Source organism: Lepus europaeus, assembly GCF_033115175.1.
Source record: "Lepus europaeus isolate LE1 chromosome 12 unlocalized genomic scaffold, mLepTim1.pri SUPER_12_unloc_1, whole genome shotgun sequence".
Classification (NCBI taxonomy): Eukaryota; Metazoa; Chordata; class Mammalia; order Lagomorpha; family Leporidae; genus Lepus; species Lepus europaeus.
In genome coordinates, this window is record NW_026909001.1 from 391692 (window position 1) to 418347 (window position 26656).

Genomic DNA, 26656 nt, shown 5'->3' on the forward strand with positions numbered 1-26656 from the left:
CGGCCGGCCTGTGGTTCCCCACACCTCTTCAAGCTATTGTTTCTCACAGATGATGCCCCATCTATCTGTTTTTGACTGTGAGATTTCTCAGTGAAAGACATTGTCTGCTTGAGGGCATGCCATGAACTATGAACAGTCTCAGGAAGTCTACCCTCTTTTATTTCCCTGATTTTCTTATTCAAATATACTCTGAGTGCATTTTCTAGTTGTTGCTGATTTATACTTATCCCTGAGGCCCTTGAATCATTTCCATACAGACTCACTGTATGGCTTCCTTGATCTTTATCAGAGTCAGACCCTTAACTGCTATCTGAGTATCCTTCTGGGTCACTCAATAGATGATCACTTGGGCCATTCTTTGGGTTGTGTCTCTGATGGCCCTTCTCATTGTTATCTGACTGAAACTCTTCTGAGCTTGTCTCATGGGAGATTGGAAGTTGGCTCGATTCAGAATTCCTTAAATTGTTGCTACTCTGTTCCTTCAACAAAGGTATCCATTTGAGTCTCTGAAAACTCTTTGGTGCATATATTTCAGGAACATCTCTCTCAGGATTCATCAGTGTCAGAGACTCACAGACCCTATGGGGTAGGCCCCATTGGTGTTGGATGAGTCTCTTTCTAAGATGATATTCAAGTTTCCTATGAATTTCACTGCTCAGAGGGTAATCTCCAGGAATGATGGAGATTGGAACATGGATTTTGGAGGACTGGCTCACCAATGAAATGTTGGGTGGTGGAAGACAAAGGTATTGCCGAGATGTTTGGACCATCGAGGGTAAACCCCACAAACGTTCCTGTTCTTTCTGTAGCACATTGTATTCTAGCTGATGAAGCTCAGATTGCATGATACACTGTGCCTCATTATGGGGTCTACGGAAGCACACTCCAAAGATCCTAAGCTGGAAATCAGGAGATGTTGGTAGCATTGGGATTGGAGATTTAAGGTTGGACTGAGACTGGGCCTGAGTAGCATGCTGTGACTATGATTGGGAGACAGTTTTAGTTGAGGATTGAGATTGGATCTCAGGCAAGATCAGAGGCTGGAAATTGGAAAGTCCTAAAGATCCTTGAGATGTGGAAGCTTTGGAGATGCCATTAAAGATGACCCAAGTTGAGGGACAGTCATCTGAATGATGGATAATTGAGCACAAGAACTCACTGTGCAAACATGGAAGACCGAAAAAGTATTGGATATATTTTCTGTTAATTGATTGTCAGAGGTCCTAGGAGATGGAGGCTGCTGGTTCATTTGTAGCTCCTCTGGTTTGCCTTTGCTGTTTCCAAAATAAAGGGACTGCTGAGTCATGCTTATCAACATTTGACTCTAACTTTTGCTCTGATATATACAGTTGGTGGTTGGACTGATTTCTGACTCATGCTTATCAGCGTCTGGCCTAACATTTTCTTTTTTTTCTTGGCTTTAAGACTGTGATGTGCATATTTATGCATAATTGACACATCCATCCATCCATATGGGGTCCAGTGTGATATTCCCGTGCATGTACATAACATGTAATGACCAGGTTAATTAGTATACCCATCACCTCAAATGCTGATCACTGTGTTGGGAACATGCAGAATCCCATTAGCTACTCTGAGACACAATTACTGTTCAGTGAGTGACCTACCAAGTTACCACTCTCACATAGCTGCACCTGGGCACCCGTGGCCCATGCTCCTCCTCCCAGCCTCTGGTGATCCCTGTTCTTCTGAGATCAGCTTTCTAAGATTTCACACTGCAGTGAGAACATGCAGTAGTTTTCTTTCTGTGCTGACACAATGTCCTTCTGCTTCATATCTGCTGGTGCAAATGACAAGACTGTACCCTTTTTTATGGCTGAGTACTATTCCACTATGTAGAGGTAACCACGTGTTCTTTATCCACTCATCCACCAATGGAGCATTCAGGTCGACTCCACACCATGGCTGTTTGAGCAGTGCAACAATAAACATGGGAAGGCAGGCATCTCTTGGACATTCCAGCTTCCTTTCCTTTGGATATAAAAACCCACAGTGCTACTGTTGGACCGTATGGCAGTTCTGGTTCTAGATTTCTGAGGAAACTCCAGTTTCCCACAGGGCTGCACTGATTAACATTCCCATCAATGGTGTAGGAGAACTCTCCTTTCTCTACATCTTCACCAGAATCTGAGTCTTTTTTGTTCTTTAGCCATACGAACAGGTGTGATAATTTTTCACTGTGGCTTCAATTTCTCTTTCCCTGATGATTTCAGATACTTGTTGCCCATCTGTATATTTTCACTTCAGACATGGCTACTCAGATCAATTGCACACTTTTTAAATTGGATTTGGGAGGGGGTGGGTGTTGGGTTGAGTTCTTTCATCTCAGCAGCTGGACAGCTTGGAAGTATTTTCTCCCATTTTGTTTCTGTGAAGAATGTCATGGTACTGTGACACGGATTGCACTGACTCTGTAGACTAATTTTAGTAGTATGGACATTAAAAAACATTAGTTCTTCAACCCCATGACCATGGGATGGCTTTCCAGGTCTTAGTGATCTCTTCTACCCCGTTGTTTCAATTTAGTCTGAGTTATTTTTCAGTTTTTGCTGCTGTTGTTTTAATGGGACTGCTTTCTTCATTGAAATGTTACTAATTTTTGCAAGCTGATCTTGTATCTGGCATTTTCACTGAAATCATGTCAGTTGACAGGGTTTTTGTTTTGTAATTTTGGAGTTTTTTTGGTGGAGGTTTTAGTTTTCTGATATGTAGAATCATGTTGACTACAAACAGGGACAATTTGGCTTCCTCCTTTCCAAACTGGATGCCTTTATTTCTCACTGCATTGCTCTGGGTAGCACTCTCAGTCACTGTTGATAAGGGATCCACTAATCTGGCATGAGCATGTGGTTCAGTGATTTTGGTTTTTAAAAATCTGTTGGTCCTCGTTTGGTGGTGGCCTAATGTAGGGTGCAAGCTGGAGGCAGGAATGTATGTGCAGCTGGGGCAGCACTCCACAGACGCTAAGTCCATCTCTTTCACTGCTGACTCGGTCTGGATGACCTGTCCATTGACACATGTATGCTGAGGTCCCCAGCTTCTATTTTTGAGCAACCTCTCCCTTCCTCTAAATGTAACAGTCATTTGATTTACAGTAGTGTATACATGTGCTCACAATGGTTACAACCTTTGTGAACCAGTCCTTTTTTCATTATTTATTGTGTCTGAAGTAAATTTCGCATAGGCAGCACACAGCTGAATTTTGGTTCTCATCCAGTCTACACTGCAGAGAGTTGGACCCATTTAAATTTAAGGTTATTACTAATAGTAACAACATACTTCCGTCCTTCTGTTCAGTGTCTTCTGGCTGTCTTGTGTGTCCTGTCAATCTCCTCTCTTACTTTCTTTTTTTTTTAACTTTTATTTAATGAATATAAATTTCCAGTATACAGCTTATGGATTACAATGGCTTCCCCTTCCCATAATTTCCCTCCCACCCGCAACCCTCCCCTCTCCCGCTCCCTCTCCCCTTCCATTCACATTAAGATTCATTCTCAATTCTCTTTATATACAGAAGATCAATTTAGTATACATTAAGTAAAGATTTCAACAGTTTGCACCCACATAGAAACACAAAGTGAAACATACTGTTTGAGTACTAGTTATAGCATTAAATCAAAATGTACAGTACATTAAGGACAGAGATCCCACATCAGGAGCAAGCACACAGTAGCTCCTGTTGTTGACCCAACAAATTGACACTCTAGTTTATGGTGCCAGTAACCACCCTAGGCTGTCGTCATGAGTTGCCAAGGCTATGTAAGCCTTCCAAGTTCCCCGACTCTGATCATATTTAGACAAGGTCATAAAAGACAGGGTGAGGATAGTAACCAATGATCCTAAGAGTAGCATTTACCAGGTCTGAACAATTATACAGCATTAAGTGGGGAAGAGGACCATCAGTACACACAGGTTGGGAGTAGAGCCATTGGTGGTAGAGTAGAGGTTATGATTACAAAGGAATGAGGCCCAAGTGCACTAGACAGGGTCTAGAACAAAGGACAGAGTCATTATTAGAGGAGCTAAGAAAGGTGCTGTCTAAGCTACAATTAAGTTTTCTGATTGAGAGGCAAATAGAACCTGATAGAAGGGGCTTGATAATAATCTGGTGGGCTTTAGGCCTTGTAAGTTAAGAGGCCCAGACATATCTATCTCTTCACATGGGGTAAGGGAGGTGTGAACCTCCTAGGGGAAGGCACTCTGTTGACTTTCATTACTTGGCTGGCCTGGGAGGAGAGCTGGCCAGGTAAAGGCAGGTGGCTTCTCTAACAAGAAATTTACAGTTCTGCCTGCAATGTTGCTGACCCTACTTGACCATACCCTCAGCTGCAGTGGTCACTTTGGAAGTTGGGCTGAGTGAAGGGCTTTTCAGCTTGGAGCCAATAAGATCTGTGGCTCTGACCTGGGCATCCTTCGACTCCAGGGCAGGTCCATTTCCAGTGACCCAACTCTTGGCAGAGCTGCCAGGGCTCTTCACAAGCTGACTTCTGCTGAAGCCCAGACTTACCACATTGAAAGCCACTGCAGTGGACTGGCCTGTTGGGTCTCCTTGAGGGCAGATCACCGTACAGATCAGCAATTAATAGGCCTGCCACCCATTGCTTCTGATGCCTAGCTTTCTTTTCCTCCTGGTTTGTGTTAAAGCAGACCAGAGGATGCAAGTCAAGGGAGTGCCCATGTCCCATCTCTAATCTTCGGTGGCCTGAACTACAAGTGTATAGTCACAGGCATGTTCTGTAGTAGTTTTTCTAAGGTAGACAATGCCCATGAGGAAAATTATATTCTCACTTTAAAACTTTCTTTCCCTTTGGTCTGAAAGGGAGGTTTGTTTTTTTTTGTTTTTTGTTTTTTTTTTTTCTACTTACTGTATACTTCGCTGATGGCGATGTGAATCTAGCTATGAGATTATTATTTAAGCTCTTATTTTGGCTATGCTATTACAGAAAAATGTTAGCCATCTCTTATAAGGTCTAAAGATTAAATTGTGCGTCCTACAGATTCCTTCATAATAGAATTAGTTCCCTACCTTGAAGAGAATAGAGAAATGAAAGAACAAGTTGGGCTTAGAATAGAGAAATGAGGGAGCAAGTCCTAGATCACTTGCTGACAATAGCAATATTACATGAATACTTAGCAAACAGTTTCAACCATTAGATAACAACTTAAGAAAACATTTACCAGAAGGTCCAATGCCTTCTATAAATTTTAAGAATCATGTATCTGAAAACACCTCTTAAATATCTAACATGGTGTAGTTTCTTTAACCAGTAAACTTAAGCACAACCATATAAAATGTTTTTAGTTTCTTTCTACCTACAAGTTTAAAACATATGATACACAGATTCAGGTCACACAAATTAAAATGTATCTTTGATTGATTTTAGCAGCTTAAATTTATGGACAATCTTATCTAAAAGCCATTTAAAATAAAACTCTTAATAAAATTTCCCCATGTGGACATACAATATGTACGCACATATAACATAGCATAATAGACCAATATCAAAATCCAAAATATCTGGTTGAACTAAGATTCCTTAAAATCATGACATAACATAGACCAAATTTGATCATTGTTACAAGGTGATTATTCAAGTCTTTGAAAATAAGCACATAGTTAAATAACCCATAGCTCTTAATAAAAATTCAGCTGTTTTTGAACAATTAGAATTTAACAGACATCAAGAGAACATAATAGATTACTTTAACACATTGCTCTAACAGTGCATCAGAGTTTAATTCTATGTCAAAGAGAAATTGAGCTTCCTGTGATCTTTTGCTGTGAGGTTTCCTTCCTTTACCTTCTTTCATATTGGTGACCATGTTTCTGTGTTTCTGTGTGTAACACATCTTTAAGCATCTTTTGCAGGGCAGGATGAGTGGCAACAAATTCTTTCAGTTTCTGTTTGCTATGAAAAGTCTTAATTTCACCTTCATTCACAAATGAGAGCTTTGCAGGATATAATATTCTGGGCTGGCAGTTTTTCTCTCTTAGTACCTGGGCTATGTCTCGCCATTCCCTTCTAGCTTGTAGGGTTTCTGATGAGAAGTCTGCTGTAAGTCTAATTGGAGATCCTCTGAGAGTAATCTGAGGATTCTCTCTTGCACCTTTTAGAATCTTTTCTTTATGTTTCACTGTGGTGAGTTTGATTATGACGTGTCGTGGTGAGGATCTCTTTTGGTCATGTTTATTAGGGGTTCTATAAGCTTCCTGTACTAAGATGCCTCTGTCCTTCTCCAAACCTGGGAAATTTTCTGCTAGTATCTCACTGAAAATGCCTTCTAATCCTTTCTCCCTCTCCATGCCTTCAGGAACTCCTAGAACCCGAATGTTAGATTTTTTAATAGTATCCTGTAGATTCCCGACAATATTTTTTAGATTTCTAATTTCTTCTTCTTTTCTTTGGTTTGCCTGTTTCCTTTCCTGTTCTCTGTCTTCTAAGTCTGATATTCTCTCTTCTGCTTCGCCCATTCTGTTTTTAAGGCTCTCTAATGTGTTTGTCATTTGATCTATTGAATTCTTCATTTCATTATGATTTCTCGTCACAATCACCATTTCTTGTTCCACTAGTTGTTTCATTTCATTTTGATTCCTCCTTAATATTTCACTTTCACGAGAGAGATTTTCTATCTTGTCCTTTAAGGATTTCTGTAGTTCAAGAATTTGTTTTTGAGAACTTGTTAATGTTCTTATCAATTTTTTGAGATCTGCTTCTTGCATTTCTTCTATCTCATCATCTTCATAATCTTGAGTTGGGGTGTCTGTTTCATTTGGGGGCGTCATAGTGTCTTCCTTGTTCTTGTTACCTCGGTTTTTGCGTTTGTTGTATGGCATGTTGGAGATATTTGGTTTCTTCACTGTGGTTTTTTTTTTTTCTTGTTATACTATGACTCTAGATTAAGTGGACTGTCTGCTTTTGGTGGAGCCTTAGAGGCTTGAGATGGGTGTGGACTGAGAGCTGTGTTTGGTTCCTCAGGGTTGAGGGTGTGTCAAGATGACACTCCCAGGTTAGGTGTGGTAAATGTCTCTTTCTTTTGTTGATTCAAAAGGGAAGTAATTCCGCACAGCTGAATGTAATTGGAGGTAGTTAGCAGGCAAATGATATACCCACAGGAGCCAGAGATTGGAAGCTCTTTCCCAAGGACCACACAGGGAATCTCTGCTGCCCTCGGTGTGGGCTCCAATTCTCCTGCAGTCTCCCACTGGGTTGCCAAGTTAGATGCTAATCTCCAGTTATTTCACCCCTCCCCCCAGAGTCAGGTTTTTCTGCTAGGCTCAGGGCCGGTGCAGACCTGAGGTCGCCCTGCTTATGACGTATGTCCAAAATGGCGCCTGCTCTTTGTCTTGCTCGCCCTTGAGGGGTGAGCGGAGAGAGAGAAACTCGTGTCCGTTTCGGTCACTTTTTTTTTTCCCTCTCTCTCTTCTAGTTAGCCTGGTGAACTTTTCCCCACGGAGTTTCAAGCCTCGTTCCCTCTAGCCTCCTCTTTCCGCTTGCCCGCTGGTGTCTCGGGCTATGGAGGTTCGGCTCACCTCGCGTTCCAGCGCTGGTGCGTTGAGTCTGCTGCTGGTGTCCCGAACTTGGGCTCCCACGCTCTCCACGCAGGTCCACTGTGAATCACTAGTTCCGGAAGAGTTTCCTCTGCTGTTTCTTCCCCTACTCTTCCTTGACCCTGCAGTATCTCCACTTTTATTAACCTGTGTCTTGCCGAAGAATATCAATGTGCTCCCTTCCTATTCCGCCATCTTGGATTTCCCTCCAATCTCCTCTCTTACTTTCAAACATTGTGTTTTGGTGACTGCAGTGGTAATGTTCAATCCCTTTCTGGCTCATCTGTGTATTACTCTATTAATGACTGCACACGTCAGTGGGCTTTCCTGAGGGCAGTTACTGTACTGCCTCTAGATGTAGGATTTCCTGGAGCACTTCCTGCAAGGCTGGCCTAGTGGTGATGAATTCCCTTAGTTTCTGCTTATCTGAGAAGGACCTGACTTCTCCTTCATGTCTCAAGGTTAGCCTTACTGGGTACAGGATTCTCAGCTGGTAATTTTTCCCTTTCAGCACTCTGAATATATCATTCCACTCTCTCCGGGCCTGCAAGGTTTTTGTTGAGAAATCTGCCGTCAGCCTAACAGGAATCCCCTTGTATGTGACCTGGTATTTTCCCCTTTCTGCTTTAAGAATTCTCTCTTTATCTTTGACTTTGGACAGCGTGATCATGATGTGCCTGGGAGAAGACCTCTTGGGGTCGTGTCTACTTGGGGTTCGTTGAGCTTCCTGGATCTGGATGTCTGTGTCTTTTATAAGACTTGGGAAATTTTCAGCTATTATTTCATAAAAGATGCTTTCTGTGCCTTTCTCCCTTTCTTCTCCCTCTAGAATTTCTAAAATGTGAATATTTGTTTGCTTAATGGTGTCCTGTAGGTGTTGCAGGCTTTATTTACACTTTTTCAATGTTTCTTCCTTGTCTTTTCCTGACTGGATTAATTCAGAAGACCTATCTTTGACTTTAGAAATCCTTTTTTCTACACAATCTATTCTCTTGTTGTAGCTCTCAAATGAATTTACTTTGCTCACTGAGTTCTTCAGCTGCAAGACTTCCAGTTGGTTCTTTTCTTTGTTATCTTTCTCCACACTGACTACGTTACTCAAATCGTGAATCGCCTTTTTCATATGTTCAAGCTGTTGACTGAGATTCGCCTCTATCTCACAGAGCAACTTTAAGATTTGTACACAGAATTCCCTGTCAGACATTTCTTTAACTTCCTCTTCTTTGAGAGGTGCTGTTACAAGCTTAATGTGCTGCCTTAAAGGTAGCATTGTTCCTTGCTGTTTTATGTTTCTGGTGTCTCTATGTTGGTATCTGTGCTGGTAATTTTTTCCAGTTTTATGTTTTTTTTTTCTCTAGAGTAAAACAAAGGTATCGATTTGCTGTGATGTGTTAGCTTTGATTGTGGGTGGGCACAGCACTGCACTTTCTGTGTGTCTTCTTCAGCTCTTCTGCTAGCCCTAGGTTGTGAGTAGCAGGGCTCATGCTGCTGCAGCCATTTGTGTGAGTGTAGGGGGAGAGCAGGGGGGAGATGACAGCAGAGTCTCAAAAGTGGGACTGCACAGGGCGATGCAGTCCAGCACTGGTTCCAGTTTCAAGATGGCACAGAGCTACAGAAGTGGAGGTCATGAGCGATGAGGGAAGATGATTCAGACTCATACTCTGACACTAAAACTCTGGCATGCAAACTCCAGGCTGCAGTCAAGGGTGCTGAGGGCTGGGAGCATCTGTGTGGTTATCCACAGTGGCAACGGGGACCTCCAGCTCACCTTTTCTTTAATTAAGAGATCTTTGTCTTGTCTCCAGGACAACCTAGGCAGGGGAGCCGCTGGCCAGGGAGCCTCGCTGTCCTCTCTGTGGTGCTGTGCTGGATTGCTGGGCTCCATGGGGCTCTCACTTGCCCCCTGCCACTACCCAGCATACAGTCAGAATGCAGCCGCTTACTCTCTGTGGCGAGCCCTTCTACAGAGAGGATGAGCAACAGGCAGCTCTACTCAGCCATCTTGCTGAATTCACTCTCCCACAAAGAAGGGGTACAGGCACTCCACAGCCACAGACCAGGAAGGTGAGGGCAAGGGCAAAGCCAGGTGCCACCCAGAAAGTGTGGTCTGCCAGCCAGAAATGGACCAGAACCCAGACCAAGGGCCCCACATGCCCCTCCGCAGGCTGGGACGCAATGGTGCAGCATCAGTCCTGTGCATGTTTGCCACCCGAGCACCTGTGGCCACACTGACCCGCCAGCCCAACATTTTCTCTGAAGTATTTAACTGGTGCACTGGCCTGTCTGCTGAGTCATGGTTATCAGCATCTGGCCCTAACATCTTCTGTGAAGTATATAGTTGGAGGTCAGACCTGACTTCTGTGTCTGGCTTGTCAGCATTTGACTCTAGATTTTCTCTGAAGTATCTAGTGGCTGTTCTGCTGTGATTGCAGATTCATGCTTACCAGCATCTGATTCTAACTTTGGCTCAGATATATATACAGTTGGTGGTCTGGACTGACTGCTGACTCTTGTCTATCAGCACTTGACTCTATCATTTTCTCTGAAGCACTCAGTTGGTGGTCTGAACTAAGTTGTTTTAGGAATGGTTCCATTTTATTTTCCCTTTCCTTCTGGATCAGGAAATCTCCCCTCTTTCTTACTTGTTTCTCCAAGAGTGCCAGATCATCATGGCTGAGTAACGCGTTAGTGGGTTCTACAAGGTTGGATGCACATTCTGTACAAGAGGTATCAGAAGATTGGCCATCAAGAAGCTCTTGCTTGATACTATCTTGTTCTAAGTTGGAAGAGGACAAGTCTTTGGCATCCTTGACCTGGGCCTGCTGCCAGGATGATTCTGGCATTGAATGGTCAATTTCACTGACTGTTGGAATATCTCTTGATAACCCATCAGGGCTATTCATTACAGAGAAAGCAATCTCTGGATAGAGATCATGATCTGATCTCTGAGTACATGTGGTGTGGGAGGGCAAGTAGCAATAGGTTGGGGTGGGAAAGGGTCCACTGGGAGTTTTGAAGCCAAGGGAGGCATAGGCTCTGGTGGTACTGAGCCAGCTGGTGGTTCGGGGGACAGTAAATCAGGCAAAAAATCACCATGGTTAAGTTAGACAGTAGAAGGGAGAAGTGGAGATGGCACACACAAAGAGGCTGATTTTTGGCCTCTTGGACAAGTTTTTTTTTTTTTTGACAGGCAGAGTGGACAGTGAGAGAGAGACAGAGAGAAAGGTCTTCCTTTGCCGTTGGTTCACTCTCCAATGGCTGCCGCGGTAGGCGCGCTGCGGCCGGCGCACCGTGCCGATCCGATGGCAGAAGCCAGGTGCTTCTCCTGGTCTCCCATGGGGTGCAGGGCCCAAGCACTTGGGCCATCCTCCACTGCACTCCCTGGCCACAGCAGAGAGCTGGCCTGGAAGAGGGGCAACCGGGACAGGATCGGTGCCCCGACCGGGACTAGAACCCGGTGTGCCGGCACCGCAAGGCAGAGGATTAGCCTAGTGAGCCGCGGCGCCGGCCCTTGGACAAGTTTTTGAGTGGCCAGATGTCACAGTGAATGAGGTCTTCATCACAGAAGTTGAGGAAGCCACATAATGCACAGAGGAAGTATCTAGCAGGTACCCCAGTGACAGCAGTTGACTGACTTTGGCAGCCACTCTGTTACACACCGTACAGTGAGGGTCTGGACACAGCAGGTGATGGAAACTGGTGATATCTTGATGTTGGCTCTGGGGTCTAAAGGAAACAGGAAGAAAAAGCTGCGGTCAAGACCAGAACATGCAAAGGAGGGTCTGCTGGCCTAGTGGGGGTAGGGATAGCCCAAGCCTACTGGGTTTTTGGGACAATCCTTGGCCCAGTGTCCCTCCTCCCTGCAGTAGGCTTATTAACCCTCTCAGGCTTATTAATATTGGGAATTTATTAATAAGCATATGGCGATATCATCTGGCACCCTGAATTCTGGTAATATATGTGGCACCCCAGACTTGACTTCTAGGGAACTTTAAAGAGCCAGATATCCACATAGATTTTAGGGGGTCATTGCTGATATCATGTGGTGACCCTGAAGAGACATATAACATGTAAAATTTTTAAGAAAGGACTTCTAATGTGGATTTTTAAGAAATTTTAAAACTAGGCAGTAATGGTGGGAGAGGACTTCCTGTGGCTTCTGACCCTATCTGCCTGCATCCTACCTCTCCCCCATCTGGATTGGTGCTTTCCCTGCATGCCCAGCCATGGGAACACAGGGGTCCAAAGTGCCTGCCCTTGGTGGGATGTGCTCATGGACTTCACTGGGGAAGGACACGTCACTTTCTTTGGCCCTCGTGCTGGTCACAAGGCAGGGATAGGATGGCCAGACCTGTGGTATGAAGTGGCCCTAGACCTTGGCCCTATAAGTTCCCTGGTTCCAGCCTCCCAGTCTCAGATGCACCAGCGGGTGATGTGCAGGGAGACACACAAGGCTCCCTCTGCACAAGTGCTTGGCAGCCTGGGGGGGGGGGTGGGCCTGCCAGTGCAGCACTTTGGAGTGTTAAAGCAGCAGATGTAAAATGCTCAAAGCAGGCTGAGATGAGTGCAGGCAGAGGATCCTAGTGCAGTAGTAGACCACATGAAATGAGGCCAGAGCCACCTTGCCCTGAGGGGAGAAGAGCAGCTCACTGGCTCAAAAGAAAAGCGAGATTTTTTTTCCTTCTCTTTCTCTTTTCTTTTGTTGCTGGTAGCTTTCAAAAGGAAGGAACTGATTGGCTTTCTTTCACAGTTTCTGGCTTTAAGGACTTTGGTATTTTTGTTAGTGCAATGTAATAAGAGAGAAAAAACAGATTTACATGGAGGAAAAACTAAGGATTCTAGATTTGTTGTAGTGTGTTTCAAAGACAATTTTTGTGCTTTTCTAAGTTTTTAACTAGTATCAGCAGGAAAAAAAGTTCCAAGACATTTCTCTTTGTTCCTGGGCCTTATCGTAAAAGCTTTCAATTACTAATTTCGAGTTGGAGAATTGGTCTGGTTGCTTAGAAACATGTTAGCGTCAGGGAGGAGGAGCTTTAAACATAGAGGATGCTATACTTCCTGTTGTGGAGGCTGGTACTTCTGCCCCAAGATGGTGGCCCCCATGTCCCACCACATGCTTCCTTCCTGGTTAATACAGCTATGTATTTCAAATCATATTTTCATTATTGTAGTTTGTTATTTTCACCTTTGGAGTGGATCCTACTTATTCTAGTTTTTTATTTTTGCATCTGAAGTGGGATTAAATCATACTTTCATTATTTTAGTCTGTTATTTTTGTCTTCAGAGCAGATTACCCTTATTCCAATTTATTATTTTCACCTCTGAAGTGGGATTAAATGATATTTTCATTGTTTTTGTCTGTTATTTTTATCTTCAGAGTTGATCCCCCTTATTCCAGTTTGATATTTTCACCTCCGGAGTGGGATTCTAACAGTCTGGAATGGCATTTCTCAGACTGGGTGGTTTATATTTCCTTGGTATGATATATATGCATTAAGCTCTATAGTGGGCATAGTAGCACTGAGATGTCAGATGATCAGTTAAGGTAGATGATCGGAGATATAACTGGGCCAAAGGTTAGCCCTATTTACCTCCTATTTCCCCAGGTTACAAGGTGATTTAACTATGAGTAGTTCTACATCTACTCCTTTGGAGATTCCCTGAAAGATCTACACTTGACAATTGGAAGGCACTTTGACTAGATGGGATAAGGAATTATAGCTAATACAATGTATCCATGTAAAATTATTCATAATAATTAAGCTCATGAAGAGCTGTGTCTGTTGTTATTTTCTCAGGTCCTACAGAGAGACTGTTAAGCTGTATAGCTCTGCATGCATTCCTGCGAACTTACTTCTAAGGGTACAGTTTAAAATTTACTATGCGATCACAAATCCCCTTGGGCTAGATGGTAGTGGTAACATCTTAAGTTTTAAAGTGATCATATAGGTGGGATTAAGTGTTAAAGCGATCATGTCAATAGGATTAAGCATTTACTACTAATAGAGTTAAAGTAGAGTAAATGCTCCAACATGGGAAGGAGTCAGTACAGCAGACTCAAAGAGTGACAATCACTTTAAGTAGCACTCAGTGACCTCAAAATCAGCCCTAAAGGCATTCTGGTCTGGCTAAAAAGCCCACAAGACCATTTCAGGCATGGAAAGGCAGGACACTCATGCAAAAAGTGTCCCTGCATGGAAAACCTCCTTGGGTGAGACCCCAGTGGAAAAGAGTGGCCATCAAAGAAGGATGTACTTTTCTCTGGAGGGAGGAGAGAACTTCCACATTGCTTATGGCCTTGTCTGAATACTGAAGGAGTTTGTGAAACTCAAAAGGCTCCCATGGCCTGGGCAGCTCATGTCAAGAGCCTCGGCTGATAACTGATGTCACATGTAATAGTGTGAATTGTTAAATTAACAACAGGAGTCACTGTGTACTAACTTCCCATGCAGAACCTCTGTTGTCAAAAGAACCACAGTATTAACATTAATGGTAAAACTTGACTCCAATGATTTACTTTGTTATATTATGCATCATAAGTTCTAGTTATGTCTAAGTGTCAAGCTCCATTTCCTGTATTCTTGGGTATTACATTAAAGTTTATTAAGTGCCTCAAATGTAAGATCTTGGATACATGTCTGTGAAATTCCTGTATCATATGTTTCAACATAGGGTCAGATATTAAAAGGCAACTGAGGTTTCTAAGAATGGCAAAATTCTGCGGACTTCAGATTCCAAGATATGGATTCTAAGCTTTTGTGCATAGCTTTAAAGAGGCCCCGATGCAGACTCTGTACTGGAAAGGGTAACTGCAAAAGTTGTTCCAGGAAACTAAGGAGCTTCTAACTAAAGCTCCAGGATTGGAAATTACTGATGACAGGATCCTGTGGAATTGGATTCCAAGATTCAGATTCCAAGCTTTTGTGTATAGCTTTAAAGATGCCCTAATGAAGACTCCATTCTGAAAAGGGTAGCTACAAAAGTTGTTATGGATTCCAGGATTTGGATTCTAAGCCTTATGTTTGCTTAAAAAGCCCCTGACACAGACACACTGTGCTGGACAGGGGAGCTGCAAAAGGTGTTCCAAGGAATCCAGGAGTTTTTAACAAAACACTCCAACATCAGAAATTCCTGAGCAAGCCATTCATAATAAGATCCTCTTCAGATCAGTTTCAGCTTAAAGAAAAGGGACCTGACCAGGTGCTATTGAGCACAACTACCTCTGTGAAATGAGGATTAAACTTCTACCTCTTAAGTCTTCACAGTTGCATGTAGAAGACATGCTTGACAGTTTCTATTAGCCAATCAGAAACCTTAAGTACTTCAAAGCAAAAAGGATAAATGCTTTTGCCTTTGTCACCTTAAGGCAAACATACCGTACCTGTCTTCCTGGATTATCTCTGGGAATGGTTATTGATGATAAAGCTACCTAATGGTTTCTTCTATTATAATTCCCTATGCTCAAGCTAAATGGGTTTATAATCTACATAAGGGTACCCTATCACTACCCACTATCTGGGAATCTGAAAGATACGTTGTTTTCATCTAAAGGGGCACCCCACTTATGATTGGTTTATACTAATTAACAAACTTATATATTTCAGAACTCAACTTTTGGGAATAACGGACCATGCAGGAGACACAGACATTGGCAATGACTGAGACTACTCCAGCTCACAAAACAAATTTGTTAGATAGGATAGGCAGAGACTTCCAGACCCTGGATAGGCAGGGCCTGCACTACGCCCCTCATAAGCAGGAAGCAGTTACAGAAGAGACGATTCAACTTCCATCAACTTCCCTTAGGATTAAGGGATGGAGTCTCTGGGTGGGGGGGGGGGATGAAGTAGGGAGGCATACAGGTTAAAATCGATTCAGTTTGTGAGCTGAAAGACCACGCCTCCACCCTGCCCCTGTGTGACCTCATGCCCCTACCTGGCTACACCTGGGTGCCCACCAGCCAATCATGTTAATTAACCACTCCTCTCTGAGAGTGGATTAAAAGCCTGGGACATGGTTGTGTCCACCCCTCTTCTTTGCCCTGGCCTCTAGCCAAGAGGGGGCTGGCTGTAGCCCTGCACCTCCAGGGTGCATGGCCTTCAGGTCAGCAACCCTAGGCTTCCTGGCCTATGTGCTCCTTCATGTGGATGGTTCCTGGTACTTGGTATGACCCCAGATTTACCCCTCTCTCTCTTAGATAAAGCTCTCACTCTCCTATGCATTTTCTCACTAAATAAAAGTCTAAAGTGTACCATACTGCCTTGTGTATTTATGCCAGTATTTAGGATTCTTCTCTAAATATTAGGCAAGAATCCTTTTAGCTTATTAATATTGATAATTTATTAATAAGCATATGGTGATATCATCTGGCACCCTGAATTCTGTTTATATATGAGGCACACCAGACTTGAATTCTGAGGAACTTTTAGGGGCCACATTTTCACATAGATTTTAGGGGTCATTTCCTATATCAATATCTGACAGGAGACAGGTGGGCAGGGATCATAGTGGTGAGAATCTTTTTCCATATTTGCAGACTCTGGTTTGTATATTAGGAAACTAGCCAAGATTATTTCTTCCAAACCCTTTCCAAGGATAAAATAAGGAATTTGATATATGAATTTTTAAAGACAGAGTTAGATTCCAGGGGTTCCCCATATTTACATATGTAGGGAAAGTCAACCAAGAGCAGTCCAACAAGGACACAAATAATACAAAGTACAGTTTACATTTGCTTCCCAAATGCGTCCTTTTTCATGTAGTACCAAATTGTAAAATGGAATGTGCCTGCTGAAATGAGTGGAGATTACAACTATCTCAAGCAGGCTGGCTTAGCTATTCCTTGGTCTTTGTGCCAAGCTCCTGACACAGGGGAATCCTTGGAAATAGTTTTGGGAAATCATTAAGTCTAAAACTTATCTCAGTGGGTAGGGGTTGTTTGTGGGCATTTGTCACAGTGGTTAACATACTGCTTGGGATGTTCACATCCCATATGAAGAGTTCAAGTCTCAAATTCACTTCCAATTCCAGCTTCCTGAAAATGTGTACCTTGGGAGGTAGCAGATGACCACTCAAGTACATGAGGCCCTGCCACCATGTGGGAGATACAGATTGAGTTCCATGCTCCTGGCTTCAGCCAGGCTGGGCCCTGGCTGTTATGGGCATTTGGGGAGTGAGCAAGCAGATACAACATTATCACTCATTCACTCTCTCGCTCTCTCATCTCTGTCTTACAAATATAATGAAAATAAATACATTTATTAAAAAAAGAAAATTTTTCATGGAAGCCAAACTTGCAATGATCTCTTCTCATGCTTATACTGTAGGAATGAGAACTGAAGCTACTCTGCAGCACATCAAGGTCAGAGTTTGCCCTGTTGATGAAGATATTGCCAAAATTAAATCCAAATTTGTCCCAATAAGAAATTAGGCCCTGCCTGGTTTCTAATGGTTGAAAATTTCCTTTGGGGCTGCTGCTGTGGCACAGCAGGTTAAAGCCCTGGCCTGAAGTGTTGGCATCCCATATGGGTGCTGGTTCAAGTCCTGGCTACTCCACTTCTAATCCAGCTGTGTGCTGTGGTCTGGAAAGGCTGTGGAAGATGGCCCAAGTACTTGGGCTCCTGCTCCCATGTGGGAGCCTCAGACGAAGCTCCTGGCTCCTGACTTCAGATCGACTCAGCTCGGGCCATTGCAGCCATCTGGGGAGTGAACCAGGGGATGGAAGACTTCTCTTTTTCTCTACCTCTCTCTGTAATTCTATCTTTCAAATAAATAAAATAAATCTTTTAAAAAAATTTCCTTTAATATATAAGGTTAGGGGGTGGGGCAAGGCTGATAGATATAATTTATTCAAGGAGTTCAAGGCTAATTAATGGCCAAAGATCATATAGAAATGTATCATAGACTAGGAGTAGCAAAATTTTGCTGTAGAGGGACAGAGAGAAGGTGGTTTTTGTTCTGTTGGCAATACAGTATTAGCTGCAACTAACTCTACTGTGGTAAAACAAAAGCAGCAAGGACAGCACTCACACCAATGACAAGGCTAAGTCTGATAAAATCTATTTACAGAAAAATGCTGCTGGCCATATTTGACCTGTAATTTGCTGACTACTGGCTTATACTCCATTAGACATTCACCAGATCTGAGATGAGCAACTCTCAGAGGAAGAAGTAAAAACTGGACAGATCCGTCTTTGGCTAGGGTGGTGGCTGAAATAATTAGATGCTTCTTCCTGGATGGTGATTCTTTAACCTATTGAATTCCCAAATAAGATCCATAACATCTCTTGTGAACGTGTGAGGAAATAAAGTAGTTACACTTACTAAAGAAACCGTTTTACTGATTTTACAAATATTTCAATACAAATCATGCCCTAGTTACCAATTCTTTCAAACAGGTACAATGAGTGAGTTTGCAAACTATGTTGTGGAAGTCTACAGGACAGAGTGGAGAAGTTACTAAGAGGAAATAAGGAAAGTCTCCCATTTGGTGTGCAGTGCAAATATGCTTCACTTCCACATCAAAGATGCCTATGCTCAAACTCAAGTATGTGTATTTCCTTAATATCTGGAGCCCATCAAAAAATTCCAAAGATGTCACTTGACAAACACATCTTTAAGATTCCATTGAGGGGCCCGTGCCACGGCTCACTAGGCTAATCCTCCACCTTGCAGTGCTGGCACACTGGGTTCTAGTCCTGGTCGGGGCACCAGATTCTGTCCCAGTTGCCCCTCTTCCAGGCCAGCTCTCTGCTGTGGCCAGGGAGTGCAGTGGAGGATGGCCCAAGTGCTTGGGCCCTGCACCCCATGGAAGACCAGGAGAAGCACCTGGCTCCTGCCATCGGATCAGCGTGGTGCACCGGCCGCAGCACGCTGGCCACGGCGGCCATTGGAGGGTGAACCAACAGCAAAGGAAGACCTTTCTCTCTGTCTCTCTCACTCTCACTATCCATTCTGACTGTGAAAAAAAAGGAAAAAAAAAGCTTTAAGAAAAAGATTCCATTGAGTTTAAATTTTCAAAAAGGACTTTTAAAGATCAAACAACTTTTTAAGGCCTGCTAAGGATTCTGTAACATAAAACTTCAAGTATCATGAGGAATAAAACAACTTTATTGAACACGGGATGCAGGCTTATCTGAAATTAATCCTGGCAATTAGCTTCCCAACACTTATGAAACAACCTTCATCCATTCCGTTACTAGTGGTTCACCAGTGGTCCATTTACCTTATATACATTTCTCACTATTTTAACAAACTTGATATCTCATTTTAAGCCACCTAAAAGATTTGGTTAACTCAGTTTCTATCTAAGTGTATTTACATAAATTCTCATTCTCAGGAACCTGAAATAAATGAAGTGGCACACATCTCATAGCTACCTACTCTATTTAGTACTTAATGCCAGGTACCAGGAACTCTAAGAAATGTAAGACATAGTTCCTCTATGAAGAAGCTTACATAGGCAAAACAAAACACAACAAGGGAGCAAATTATCATTTGGCCAGTACAGGTCCCCACAAAATATACCATATCCTCTACAATCACTCAGCTTTCACTACGTTTCCACTGTATCTGGGATAAAAAAAAAAGTTTCTTAAAAGGGCCTGGGAATATGTAGATGCTCTGAGGCACAGGCTTTTTCTTCCAATCACAAGTCCACTTGCTCTCTCTGCTCTAGACACACATCCTGTCTTTCAGGACCTTGCCTATCTCCCTCCCAAAGCAGGGCCTTTGAGAAGGCTCTTCATTTGCTTTGTTCCCAAGATAATTCCTTAGTAGCAGCAGCAGCAGCACTCAGCTCCATCATCACCACCTGCCTCAAATGCCTGTCATTTGTGACACCTTTCAAATCTTCTTTTCATTATATAATTGTTTTACTAAAATATTTCCATGTGTCATGATTAGTATATAATAGTGGCTAGATATATATTTATGTGAAGAAATAGATCAATGAATGAATGAATATCTGGAGTTATATAAACTAATCTGTTTATTTAATGGCAACCATTTAATAAAGTTACCAAAGCCTAAAGTTCACTAAGCAAACATTTCTAAAATTTTTAGTATGTACTGTGCTAGACACTGAAATGTAGAGATCAAAATGTCATCCCTATGTACACAGTCTACGAGAAAGATGGATGGGTAAATAAGTAATTACAACATAACACCTATTTTAGGTAAGGAAATTTAAAGTGCTAGAAAAGGAAGCAAAAATTAACACTTCCTTGACAAGCTAGAGAAAACTTCTATAGAAATGATGTGTGACCTCTTCAAGGAGAAGTGGAACTTCAATGGGCAAAATACTGAAAGATGGCATTCCATGTAGGAAGTAGAATATTAAAAAGTAAAAAGAGTTGAAGAGATTACTGTAGCATGGAATAAACTGCAAGCCACCTGACACCACTGTGACTCAGGGTGTGTGAAATGGAAATTACTCGAAATGGAATGGAAATTGTGGTCTGAGGTGAAATGATGAGAACATGATGAATTTGAAGTAAGAACAGGACTCCCAAGTGGGACTGAATGACAATTAGTGGGAGGAACAAAATAGAGGTGTGGGGAAGTGATAAGAGGAAGAGAAATATGTCCAGGCAACAATGGAGGATATATGGGACTCACGGACTCCTGGTCTCTACCACCTTTTCAAAGGCATACTTCATCCTTTCTCCAGGACAGTCTGCCCAACAAGCAGGGAGAATGACTGGCCAGAAAAACATCAACCTCAATCAACAATTAACACAATGACCTTTACTTTGAATGTAACAATTAAATATGACCGGACGACCACAGAGAAAGTACAAATAAAGTCAGCAGATCACATTGCTGGAGGAAAATCTCAGTGAATTATACTCCAAAGATGAAGAAACTGGACTCTTTGCAGTAGGAAGAAAGCCTGTGCACTTCTCCCATTATCACAGTGACTGTGGATTGTTTGTTAGGTCTGCAAACCCATTTGCTTCCCTCTGTGACGATATTATCAATTGAGGTACCAAGAACCACAAGACAGGCTATAGAACAACTGAAATTCTTTCAACTCCTAGTATGTTGGGCATTTCACTGAGGGAAAAAGAAAATATGGAAAATATGCTACAGAGCACAGCCCATCTGAGGCCACTGCACAGCTTATATGGGGAGAAACAAAAACATTTCCTGTGCTATTGAAATATTGTTCAGGCTGGTGCCACGGCTCACTAGGCTAATCCTCCACCTTGCGGCGCCAGCACACTGGGTTCTAGTCCCAGTCGGGGCACCGATCCTGTCCCGGTTGCCCCTCTTCCAGGCCAGCTCTCTGCTGTGGCCAGGGAGTGCAGTGGAGGATGGCCCAAGTCCTTGGGCCCTGCACCCCATGGGAGACCAGGATAGGCGCCTGGCTCCTGCCATCAGATCAGCGCGGTGCGCCGGCCGCAGCGCACATACCGCGGCGGCCATTGGAGGGTGAACCAACGGCAAAAGGAGGACCTTTCTCTCTGTCTCTCTCTCACTGTCCACTCTGCCTGTCAAAAAAAAAAAAAAAAGAAATATTATTGTTCAGAGTTTGACACAGCCATGCTGTAATCATTTGGATAGTATTATGGCCATGCCAGAGCAGAGAACACACCAAGAGACAGGCTCTTATGCAAAAAGCAAGTAGAGTATTTTATTCCCAGCATGCTGGGGTCACAGTGTCAGGAATGTGAGTGAGGGACCCTAAGTACAATTTACATCAGCTTTTTATAGTTACTTGGGGCCTTTCAAGCTAATCCATTAGGTTCACAAAGGAGGTAAGGGCCTTTTACAAGCACAAGGTGACAAGGTATACATATGCAAAGTACAGATAACATCAGGCAAAGACAAGATTTACAACAGGGTAGGGCAGGGGTCACTCTCACCATACATTTCCCAAGGCTGAATAAATCCTAAGTTAAACATTTTAGGAACAGACAGGAAGAACAGAGAGGAGGCTGCTCCTGTGTTTCAAAACTGGGCACCTGTAGAGGTAGACAGGTTTTGGTGGGCCATTTTCCACATTCCAATGTTATCTCTTCCTGCCTTGGCTCCATTATGCCTGGTCAGTAGAAGCAGGCCTCGACCCCCTTTGAGCCAGAAATTAGAAAGCAGGTCAAAGGTTGCTCTAAAAATGAAGGGTAAAATCAAAAAGTAAAACTTACGAAATAGGGATGGGGGGTCTACTATCTTTAATATTTCTTCAATAGCAACCCTTCATTTAGCCCACACACTTTTACTATGAGCAGCTGGGTCAGCCCTTGACTATCTGTGACTTCAGATGTAAATGGAAACTTGGGTGTCACAAGCCTGAACCATCCTAATGGAAAGCATTTGCTCTTCCTGTGAATCCAGCTGGGAAACCGCCTCCAGCCTCAGAACTCACTGTGCAGTAATCCAGTGGGACCTTGGGTTGTTTATACAATTTCCTTCGCAGTTTTAACTAAATAATTTCACATATCTGGGCTTTAGTTTCCTCATCAGTGATTCATCACAAATACTCTTTTAAGCCTGTTTCATAAAATATTATAAAAACGATGTTTAAGAGCTTGTCAAAATTACCTTGTTGGCATCATGCATATTTAAATGGAAGCCTCAGGTCACAGTGCATAAATATATATAATCTGGGTTTTTTTCTCATTTTTAAGATTAGACTCTATCAAATTAAATGTACAACAGGCCCCCTATTTCAGACCATGCGGTGACTCTTCCTGGTCACTGTCAGAGATTTAGGCAGGCTGCCTACAGCTTGCCTTGGCTGAGGAGGGGAAGTGTGCCACCTGCCACTCAGCCTCCCAAACCCCAGGGGAAAATCAGATGCAGTGGGGAGTCCAGTGGAAGCTGGATCTCACTTTATTCTAAAAGGGAGGTGTTTATATAGCTGTAGTACAGAGCACACAGATAGGATATGGCCAAGGAGTGGGATAATGTGATGCAAAAAGTGTTTTAGTCAATCCTATTATACCACCTCAATGATCCTTTGGCAACAGTGCCCTGGGGCTAGGGTGTTTACCACCAGGGATTTGAATCTTAAAGACAGGTTTTCAAACTGGAGGCAGGCTCAGGAAGTTCCTCTGGGCCTTTCTGGATTCAGCCTCCCCGACAAGACCATACCAAATTGCTGGGGAAAAGAGGAACTCCTGAAAGGTAACTACTACTATGTCTACATTTTATCTTTTTTTTTTTATATTTTCTAATGGCATTTGTATAAGATGTTCTTCAGAAAATATGACTTGTTTTCCAAAATGCTTACTGCTTATTTGCCAAAGAAGTTTAAGGAAAGGAAAGAGATAAAAAGGAAAAGGAAAAGCTGATCCATGCTCCCCAAGAAGACCCTGTTCAATGTCTCCTAAATTCCAGATAATAAATTTGCACCATTAGTGAAAGTAGGAACTTGTAAGAAGATGACTTTGTGTATTCAGAATTGCTGGAGTGTGAAGTGTTTGGTTTCCATCTGATAGTTACCAGCAATCTTTGCCATGCCATGGCTAATGGTTGCATCTCTCCACTACTGCTCCTGTCTCTGTTCCTCTTGTGTTCTCTCCTCTTCTTTTAAGGACACAAACCTTCTTAGGGTTTTTGGCCTAACATAGTTCAGGATGCCCACCTAAACTTAACTAGTTACATCTGCTAAGGCCCTATTTCTAAGTAAGGTCACATTCTGAGGATTGAGGTGGACATGAATTTTGGACAATATAGTACAGGCTCCTAGAGCATGGCCTTGGGAGAAGATAATGGGAGTAGTTGGAATCCAGGCAGGCAAAAGATGGCAGCAGCAAAGACAAGGACAGAAATAGCCACAAACTTCATACTCCATTAATGAGATCAATTTATTCAATGGGCACAGTAGTCACAGTAGAGGGGAGCTATGGTGCTTTTAGAAACCAATTTGGAAAACATTTAGAAAATGTTTTAATCTGTTTCAAAACCAAAGGAATAAAATAGAAAACTCATATTCATATTGAAGCAGTTGTAAAACAATTTTCAACATATTTTTTATGGAGGAGGGAGCCCTGGAAAATGAACATACTCAGGGTAACCGGAAAAGTCCTGTTGGATTAGATTATGTGAAAGCAAACACTGCTGAGACCAATTCTTCCCTTGTGTTTATATTCCCAAGACAATTTAATTAAATTAATATCAATAAAGTGAGGGGCTGCTGTTGTGCCACGGCCCATTAAGCTGCTACCTTTGCTACCAGCATCTGATATTGGAGCATGGGTTAGAGTTCTGACTGCTCCACTTCCAATCCAGCTCCCTGCTGATGTGCCTGGGAGAGCAGTGGAGCCCATCACCCATTTTTGGAGACGCAGGCTCTTAGCTTCAGCCTGGCTCAGCCCTGGGCATTATGCTCTTTTAAGGAATGAACCTGTGAATATAAGATCTTGTTCTCTGTCTCCCCCTCTCTCTCTGCTTTTCAAATAAATAAATATTAAAAAAAAAAAGTGAACACTCAGGCCTACAGTACAGAGAACTGCCACCACATGTAGCAACTACTAATCGTGTTCTCAAACTAGTGTTCTCAAACTAGCAATAAGATGCTGCAATCCTGCTGGTAGTGGGGACCCCTCTAGTTTCCAGCTATCTCCAAGTGAAATAAAGAAACAGAAAGAGAACAGGGATGAGCATTTGTCAAATTGTTAAGATGCTTCCTGGAACACCCACATTCATTCAATATTAAAGAGCTTAGGTAAAAATCTTGGCTCTGCTTACAATTCCAGCTTCCTGCCAATGCATGCCTTGAGAGGCAGCAAGTGATGGCTCAAGTACTTAGGTCCCTGCCACCTGCATGTGGAGACCTGAATTGGGTTTCCGGCTTCTGGTGTTGGCCTGAACCCTCCCATGCTGTTGCAAGATATTGGGGTATGAAACAGTGGATTGGAGTTATCTCCCTGTCTTTTTTTTTTAATTTTTAATTAGTCTTAACATATTCAATGTACTTTGAAGATACAACTGCAAGAACATAATGATATTCCCTTTCTCCCTTCTCCCTCTCCTTCCTTCCCTCCTTTCTCCTCCCTTTCTTTTTTTCTTTAGTTTCTCAGATAACATATTATAAATTTACATTTTTAAGTTACATTACAGTAAAAAGTCTTAATACTTCACAGAACAAGAAGTTTAATGAGTAAAAAGCAAAAATACCCTAGTTTAGTGGCAATATAGAAAACTATAAATAATAATTGAATGGAAAAATGAGTAGTCACACAGATCATTATAGTGGTATAGCATTCTTGACCATTGGTTTGACAAAGGTATAAAACAAAGTTTTACAAAACTACATGTGTAGTGATACTGATATACAAAGATATCTCTTTTTTGTTTATTTTTTAATTTTAGCTTCCACATACAAGGGAGAACATGACACATTTGTCTTTCTGGGTCCAGCTTATTTCACTCAACATGATGTCCTCTAGCTGCATCTATTTTGCTGCAAATGGTAGAATTTCATCATTTTTATAGTTGAACAATATCCCATTGTGTATATATATATATATATATATATATATATACCACATTTTGTATCTCTACCATATTGTGTATATATACCACATTGTCTTTACTCATCTGATGATGTACACCTTGGTTAATTCCAGATTTTGGCTATTGTGAATAGTTCTGCTATTAACAAGGGACACAGGTATCTCTTTGACACAATTTGTTCAAGTCTTTTAGGTATGTATCCAGTAGTGGGATTTCTGGAAAATACAGCAGATCTATTTATAGTGTTTTAAGAAATTTCCACACTTTTTTCCACAGTGGCTGCAGTAATTTACATTCCTACCAAGAGTGTGTAAGTGTTCTTCTTTCTCCACACTCTCTCCACCATTTGTAACTCTCTGCATTTTGCATTTTAGTCATTCTGACAGGGTGAGGTGATGTCTCATTGTGGTTTTGATTTGCATTTTCCTGATGCCTAGTGATAATGTGCATTTTTTCGTATATTTATTGGATATTTATATTTCTTCTTTTGAGAACTATTGAAATATTTTGCCCATTTCTCAATTGGATTAGTTGGTTTTTGTTGCTGAGTTTTTTTAAATTGCTGATATATTTGAGAAATTAAATCTTTGTAGGTAGGTGGTCTGCAAATTTCTTTTTCCACTCTTTTGGATGTCTCTTCACTATACTGATTGTTCCTTTTGCTGTGCCAAAGCTTCTGAGTTTGATATCGTCCCATTTGTTTAGTTTTGCTTTTGTTGCTTGTGCTTTGGGGTTCTTGTCCAAGAAGTTGTCCCCTACACAAATGCCTTGAAGTGTTTCCCCTACGTTTTCTTCCAGTGACCTCATAGTCTCAGGTTTTAAACTTAGGTCTTTGATCCATCTAGAGTCGATTTTTGTATATGATGAGAGATATGGATCTAATTTGAATCTTCTTTTGCCAGCATTGCTTGTTGTGGTGGAATGAGAAGGCCATGCCAAGGTGGCCACTGGCAAGCAAGCATCAGTTACTCAGGAATGGCTTTGGAAACTGCCTGGCAACAGGCTGTGATTGGATGGCTTTGGAAACTGCCTGCAAACTGTGATTGGATGGCTTTGGAAACCACCTGGCAAACTGTGATTGGTTGGGGCATAGACCGCCCCTTGACAGGATTGGCTGGTCTTGGCTATATAAGCTGTTGTACCACCTGAAGTAAACAAGTCTGCGGGCTGCTCGCCTCAAGCCTGCTTTCACCTGACTCCCCGGGGTCTGTGTGGTGACTCTGTGCCTCTTGCCCCTACCACGCTGCTCCTCTCAGAAATGAACCCACTGCAACATTGTTGAGAAATCAACTGCAACAGCTTGTTTTTTTTTTAAACTTTTATTTAATGAATATAAATTTCCAATGTACAGCTTATGGATTACAATGGCTTCCCCCTCCCATAACTTCCCTCCAACCTGCAACCCTCCCCTCTCCCGCTCCCTCTCCCCTTCCATTCACATCAAGATTCATTTTCAATTCTCTTTATATAAGGAAGATCAATTTAGTATACATTAAGTAAAGATTTCAACAGTTTGCACCCACATAGAAACACAAAGTGAAACATACTGTTTGAGTACTAGTTATAGCATTAAATCACAATGTACAGCACATTAAGCACAGAGATCCCACATGAGGAGCAAGT

The 26656-nt window shown here is 42.3% G+C and overlaps 1 long non-coding RNA gene across 2 annotated transcripts in view; it reads left to right on the forward strand.

The window, feature by feature from the left end:
- Positions 1-26260, forward strand: part of LOC133754274 (uncharacterized) — a 303902-nt gene extending 277642 nt beyond the window's left edge. For both annotated transcript variants that reach the window (XR_009865178.1, XR_009865177.1), the window contains exon 5: positions 25936-26260. This is a non-coding gene — a long non-coding RNA (uncharacterized LOC133754274). The remainder of the gene's footprint in view (positions 1-25935) is intronic.
- The last annotated feature ends 396 nt before the right edge of the window (positions 26261-26656 follow it).